This window comes from Camelus bactrianus, chromosome 32 (assembly GCF_048773025.1).
Source record: "Camelus bactrianus isolate YW-2024 breed Bactrian camel chromosome 32, ASM4877302v1, whole genome shotgun sequence".
Classification (NCBI taxonomy): Eukaryota; Metazoa; Chordata; class Mammalia; order Artiodactyla; family Camelidae; genus Camelus; species Camelus bactrianus.
The window spans coordinates 18,086,356-18,093,990 of record NC_133570.1 but is presented as its reverse complement, the minus strand read 5'-3'; positions in this window follow the sequence as shown (position 1 = coordinate 18,093,990).

Here is a 7,635-nt window from a genome sequence, read left to right as displayed (position 1 = left end):
AGAATATTCTATGTGTAAAGTGGGCTCCGTGGCTTTTATCTTTATTTTTTTCATGAATCTTTTTATTTGGAGATCATTGGAGATTCACATGTAGTTGTATGAAATAATACAGAGAGACCCTCCGTCCCCTTTCCCTAAGATTCCCCCAAGGGCGACATCCTGTAAAGCATCTAGTGCAACATCTCAGCAGGATCCTGATACTGACAGAGTCAGGATACAGGGCACTTCCATCACCGCAAGGGCCCTTCATGTCCCCCCTTCATAGCCACCCGCCCTTCCCTCCCACCTCCACCTCCTCCTAGCCCCTGGCAACCACTCATCTGTTCTCCATTTCTATCATTTTATCAGCTTAACAGCAGTTTCTAAAAGAAATCAGACAGGATGTCACTTTGGGGGATTTGCTCTTTTGACTCAACAGAATCCTCAAGAGAGTCATCCAGGCTGTGCGTCTCCGTCCTTCCCCCTTTACCTGGCTGGGTTGTATTCCACGGTGTGGATGTGCTGCCGTTTGTTGGTTCATTCACCTGTGGAAGGATAGCTGGGCTGTTTTTAGTTTGGAGCTATGAGGAATGAAGCTGCTGTAGGCATTCAAGTGTTTGTGAGAACAAGAGTCTTCATTTCTCTGGGGTCCACGCCCAGGGGAGCAACTGCTGGGTTTTATGGTAAAGTCTTTACTTTTGGAAGAAACTGCCCGTCTGTTTTCCCGGTTTTACTTTCCCATCGGCCATGGATGAGTGGCCCAGTCTCTCCTCTTCCTCACCAGTATTTGGTGATGTCACTATTTTTTATTTTAGCCATTCTGATCGGTAAGTGGTAAAATCTGATTGTGGTTTGAATTTGCCTGTTTTTTCTAGTGGCTAACAATCTCTTGCTCTGAGGTTTAAAAAAAAAGTGTTTTGAGCCACTAGTGGGTCTCAGTGGCCCATTTCACAGATGAGAAAAACTGAGGCCCAGGGATTGAAAACAGACTTGCCCAGCTGCATTGCCCAGCTGCATTACCCAGCTGCAGCTGGACCCCTCAGGCTTCATCCAAACTCCTGGTCACAGCCTCTTAAAGAAGCTCCTTAAGAGAATGCTTACTTTTACTCAGAGGTGCAGAAGGATCTTTTTTGTTATTCTAACTGATGCATGTGTGCTTTGGGTGATATGTCCTGTCACTCTGTATTTTTGCCTGTTTGGCAAGTTGACTACGAGGGACAAGTTGTCACAGCAGAACTTTGTTAAGTGGCCACCAGACCACTGCACACGACACACCATTTTTACACACCGGGAGCCCTTCTAAGCTGCCCGGAGTACGATGGTGGGGGTAGGAGGGTCTGGTCAGCAAAGGGGCTGCTGGACACTGACTCCCCAGAGGGATGGAGGACTAAGGCCAAGTCACTAATCTTCACCCTGAGAGAGAAGGGTGGCCACCAGTGAGATCCGAGGTGAGAGCTGGCCAGACGGAGCCCCAGGGTGGCGCCGAAGCCCCCAGCGGTGCCCTCCTCCCTCTGTCTGGTACCCCCGCCCTCTGTTCCCCACCTCAGAACCATCCGCCATCTTCTCCCCTCCTTGGTCTCCCAGATCTCTTGCACGTCTTATTTTATCTGATTTTATTTTTGCAGAAAGCAAGATCTTGGGGATCCAGGAAGGGGCGGGAAACACAGCATCTGTGAAGGAAGGGCGGCTGCAAAAAGACAACACAAATTTTTTTAAAGGATGGTAATAAATGCTATTCAAAAAAAAAAAAAAAAGAAGAAGAAGAAGAAGAAGAAGAAAAAAAAGGCCCACCCCACAATCTCTGAAAAACACAGCCCATTGAAATGACAAGCCGAAAATCATTTGCTAAGCGCCGAAAGCGGTCCCTTTGTCACCCAAATCCTTCTGTTGACAGTTACCGTTCAATCCCGCAATCGTGCAGAAAGGGCTGATTTTTATTCAATGTTCTATTCACCCTGCGTATTAATGAAAAGAGGGAAGGAAAAAAAAAACTTGTAAGAATGGTGTTTAAAGGGCTGATGGACAAGCTGTCTGGGTTCTCCGGCCGAGCCCCGCTTATCAGCGGCTCACAGTGGGGCTGACGCGGGCACCCTGTCCCAGCTCAGCTTGGCACGCCCGCCCCATCCCCCGGCCTCTGTGACACAAGCCCTGTCGTGGACGGATTGATTTTTATTATTATATTTTAAAAAGGGGGCTTGATCTTTTCTCCTGCCCAGGGAGGAGCGGACAGACCAGGTCATGCCTTGACCCCATGATCGGGACAGGCACCAAGGCGTTAATTGAGCATCTGGTGTGTGCCGAGGGCCGTACCGGGTGCTGGGATCTGGCACAGACACGGCGGAGAATGTTCCCATGCGGGGAGCTTCCAGGTGGGACAAGGATCAGCAAACCGGGGGTTTTGCCCCAGCGGGGCCAGGTGTCAGAAATAGACAGGGTGGCCCCCACGGACTCCGGGGAGACTTGAATCGTTTTTTCCAGGTGCTCCCAAGGCAGAGGGGTCTGAGAACCATCCAGCTCCATCTTCACACCGATGGGCTGTGTTTGGGTATCGTTGTGACAAAGGACGCTCCCCAGTCAGTTCTGTTCAGAGGCTGCGTTGGATGCTGACCCTGTGCTAAAGGTGGGGCCCTGACCTGGGTTCGAGTGCTGCTCCTCCATGCACTGTCCGGGGGCTTTGGGCAAGTCCATTCACCTGTTCGAGGCGCTGTCTCCTAGACTGTCATTTGGGGATGGCGACATCATTGTAGTGGAGTTGCCGGGAGGCTGTTACAGATTAAATGCTCATTCCCCCCTCCCACATTCATATGTTGAAGCCCTGAGCTCCGATGGGGTGGTATTTAAGGCCATTGAGAGGTGATTAGGTCATGAGGGTGGGACTGTGGTCTGATGAGATTACTGTCCTTAAAAGAAGAGACCCCAGAAAGCACTGTTTTCCCCACCCCAGCCCCCCACGCCTTCCTCCACCACATGAGGACACAGTGAGAAGGTGGCCGTCTGCAAGCCAGGAAGAGAGCCCTCACCAGAGCCCGACCGTGCTGGTGCCCTGAGCTCAGACCTCCAGCCTCCAGAGCTGTGAGAAAACAAACTCCTGTTGTTTAAACCACCTGGTCTTTGGTATTTTGTTAAGGCAGCCTGAGCTAAGACAGGAGGAAGTGAGGTTCTGCAAACAATGTCCCCGGCCTGTCCCACACCCCAATCCTCCCTCCCTCTCTTCTTTCCCTGTTTTTGTTCATCAATTCGAGATTCCAAGAGGGGTGCTGTGCTGAAGCTGGGCAGAGAGCACCAGGCTCAGGGAGGCAGAGAGGAGTGTGATGGACAGGATACGTCTGTGACTGGCGGGGTGGTGAGCTCCCCACCACCGCAGAGCTGTAAGCAGAAGCTGGACGACAACTTGGCGAGGATGTTCTGGTGATGTCAGGGGGACCATATGGGTTTCAGGGACCTGTACCTGCCAGGCTACCTGCCCGCACTGAAAACCAGGTATGCACTGGTCAGGCCTGTTTTGTCCTCTACGCGCCCCACCCAGCACTCAGGACTCACACCCACTCCTGAAATCCTCTCCTTCCCTCCACCCCACACCTGGTCCTTCGGTGAGTCCCAACGACTCTGCCTTTAAAACATCCCAAGCCCACCAGGCCTCACCTCCTCCATCACTCCTCTTATCTGGCACCTGCTGTGGCCGGGTCACAGGGCTCCCTGCTTCTCCCCTGGGCCCCTTCAGTTTTTCCTCTTCACAGAGCAGAGGGCAGCCTTGCACTCATTTTTCTGATCTCCCTGGTCTGCTGTGAACTTCCCAGTGGTGCTCTGAACACCATGGTGCTCCCATCATAACCCAGGCCCTGTTTATAGCATCTCCTGCCTGGTCCCAAACCGTTTGCTCCATTCCACCATCCCAGAATTCTTGATGTTTCCAAACATGACAACTCTGTTCCCTTTGGATGGGCTGTTCCCTCTGCCTGGGACACCCACGTCCCCATCCCCACAGGGCTGCGCTTCCATGCGGGCTCCTGCCAAATCCCCACCCACTCTGAGGTCTTCCCTGAGGCTGCCCGCGCCCCCATCACCTTCTAGCTCCTTCTCCAGCTGTGCTTTTCTCCTTGGCACGTGTCTCCACTTCACACTATATCATGTATTTGTTCAATTAATCATCGTCTGCCTCCCACACTGGCCCTGAGAGAAGAGACTGTGTCCACCTGGCTTTCACGGTGTCCCCAGATGGACTCACAGGTGGCCTCCCTGACTGTAGTGCGGCCATCCCTGGACCTCACCCCAAGATTCGTGTCCGCAGACTTCCTGATTCAGAACCACAGGGTCATCACATCCTTTCCCCTTCTTTTCTGAAAGCCAGAATGTGCTGGACAGTGATGACAAGTAACAGCCACTGCTCATCCTGATCCTTCGTTCAGTCACTCAACAAACACTTATCGTTATGTGCCAGACCATGTACAAATGTTTGAGACTCAGTTATGGGCATGGAGCTGACATTTCTAGTGGGGAGATGGAGGTAAGGAAAAGTAAATTAATTTGAATGATGCTGTCAGGGACTATGAAGAAATATAGAGCAGGGGAAGAAGTTGGAGGTGATGCCTTTGTCAAGGGGGCGGTCAGGGAGGACTTCCTGGAGGAGGCAACAGTAGGAAGGCCTGAATGAAAAGCTGGGCTTTTATCCATCCTCTTAAATCAGCCCTTCCTGGTACACAAGGAGGTGCCCGCCCCCAGCATCCTTCGGTTGGAGCAATCATCCAGACAGTCATTTGCGTTTCAGGTTCTACACGGCGCCCTCCCCTCCCCGCAACTGTGATAGCTGATGTCGCAAATTTTACTATATTCACATTGGCAGAGCTATTTGCATTCAGATGCAACTATGAGGCAGGACACAGGCTCCTCAAAGCAGCCCCCAGGAATGGGGGGAGGATTTGCTACACTCTCAGGGGGTAGGGGGCTTTGGGCAGAGTGGTCCAGGCTGCGCTGAGCTCCGTCCACCTGCTTTCCAGAGAAAATGTCTCAACTGGTACAGCACCCCTCCTACCCCGAGCTTATTTTGTTTATTCGGGGTAGGGGTGGTGGCGGTGCTGGTTGAAATGGGGTAAGGGCAGTGTTCTCCCAATTCTTACTATGTGTCAGGCACTGTGCTTGGCTCTTGGGAGTTTACACCTGCTGGGCCAGGTGTGGGCTGGGCTGGGGCACCCAGAGGGGTGTCATATAGAGGCTGGGGGGGGCCTGGTCGAGGGCTGGGGAGAAGCCACTGACTCAGGGTGGATGAGATTCACCCTCCCCAACATGGCTCCTGTTCCAAAAACACTGAGGGAAGAAGGGTACATTCAAAGGGAGGAGGCTGACCCCGGGACACAGCACTTTATAGTTTATAAAGCCCTTCCCCCACTGGTCAAAACAATCCAGTGACATTAGCCAAGAAGGCACAGTTCTCTCCATCCAGAGATGAAGGCAGTGAGGAGGAGGCTCAGAGAGGGCCGATGCGTTGCTCAGGGACCCACAGTAAAATGCCTGGGGCCAAATTCACTGCAGCCTCCTAGCAAAGCGTTTTCTCCTAGGGGTCCTGGGTGAGGCAAGACCAAGTGCTGGGGTGTGTGACAGACAAGTTTCTGATCCTGGTTCTGTCCCTGGGCAGTCTATGTAACCGTGGGCAACTCACCTTCTCTTGCCTCAATTTCCTCATCTATGAAATGGGCATGTTTGGTAAGGGTTTAAATGCAACATGTGTTTCTGCCAAGGGCAGCCTCCACGCTGGCCTCCCTGCCTCCTCCTGCCCTCTCCGAATCCTTTCTCCAGAGTGAGCTTTCCAAACAGCAAACCTGGCTATCCTTTCAGTGTGTGAAACCTTCCAGTGGTCCCTTACTGTCTTCAGGACAAGGAGAGTTTCCATAGCACAGCTGATCAGTGCTCACCCCAGTGAGCCTGCCTCCCTCTGCTGCCTCACCCCTGCCCTCCCCAGCCACCGTCTGGGCCACGCCGGGCCTTCTGTCACCCCAGAGAGTGAGCAAAGCCTTTGCACTTGTAATCCTTTCCAGCCGGGACTCTTACTTTTTGACAGCCTGGTCAGCTTCCCCCTTTTTAAAAATTCCAGTTTTGAGTTAGCATCACATTCCAATGGATCAGAATTCATCAAGGGACAGAAAGGCATGCACTGAAAATCTCCCTCCCACTGCTGTCCTCCAGCCTCCACGGCCCCTCCTCCCAGGCAAACCCTGTGTTCAATTCGCATGAGTCCTTTCAGAGATCTTTTATGCAAATGGAAGCAAATCCTTTAAAAGATTATCCACCTGCTGCCTTTCCACAAATTACTAATTCTACCCTACTCAATGTGCCTTTCTTCAGTCCTCAATAACTTGGAGATCTTCCATGTTAGTAAATAAAGAACATCCTCGTTCATTTTACATGGCTGCATAGTATTTCACAGTGTGCCTGCACCATCATTTACTTATCTGGTTCCCTATTGGTGGGCATCTAGGTTGTTCCCACTATTTTGCCATAACTTAAATGCTTTATTGAATAACCTTATACATTTATTTGTGTACTGGGGAGAAACACTACAGTGTAAATTGCTAGACCTGGAAGTATTAATTTATTACGTTGATAGATTTTAGCTAATTATCCCCCATAGAGGATACCAATGGACACCCTCCCCAGCAGCATATGAGGCTGACCTGGCTGACCCATCATCATTTTTAAGACTATGAACAGCTGTCACTTCCTCCAGGAAGCCTTCCCAGATTTTCCAGCTGGCTCAGTAGCCTTATCTGGGCCCCAGCCTCAGCACTGAGTGTGTGACACCTGTATTGCAATGGTCTATTTCCTTTTCTGTCCCCATCATAAGATTGAGAGCTCCCTGAGACCCAAGACCAATCCTTGCTTCTCAAGGAGTCTTCAGGCCTACTCAGGCCTCAGCATAGGGCTCAGGGCTGAGTAAACACCAGTTCCCTTTCTGCAGGCCCCAGGGGCTGGGGTCCCCAGAGGGGGCGGCCTCTGCCTACCCCTCACCCCTGGTGCAGGGCTTCAGCCTCTGCCCCTGACACCTGCAGGCCACCCCGGGTGCTGGCCCGGATCCCCTTCCCCCAGCCACCAGGGCCTCCGCCCTCTCCCTTGAACAAATAATAATTGTTAGAAAAAGGCCAGTGGATAAATTATTATCGTGACCCTCATTCCAGTGCAAAAAACTTTTGCTAGCTGCCAAGTGAAAAGTCAAAATTTGCATTTAAATAGAAAACGTTAGGCCAGCTGAACAGGGAGGCCATTGCCCCCAGGGGCCCCTCCTGGGTGGGGAGTGGCAGTGGGTGCCCCCCAGCCCCCCTCACCGTTCCGCCCCCAGGAGCCCAGCTAGTAGCAGGGGAGAGCTTCAGGGCCTCAGCCGAACTGATTTTTTCTGTGGTTCTTGGCCCCTTGGGGCATAAATTTCCAGTCCCTACCATGGTTCTGCAAAGGCCCTGTGGTCCAGCCAGACAGACCTCTTAGACGCCCGCCATTCACCCCACCTTGAACTTCTCCCTTCCCCTGCCCCACAGTGAGCGATAATCATAAACATTAGGGATATGGAGAAACTTCCTGGATCATGTCAAACAGAATGTTTAGAGCAAGGTTTTAGAGCTAGACAGACAGGACTCAGGGCTCAGCTACTAGCTAAGGTGCTTAGCCTCTCTG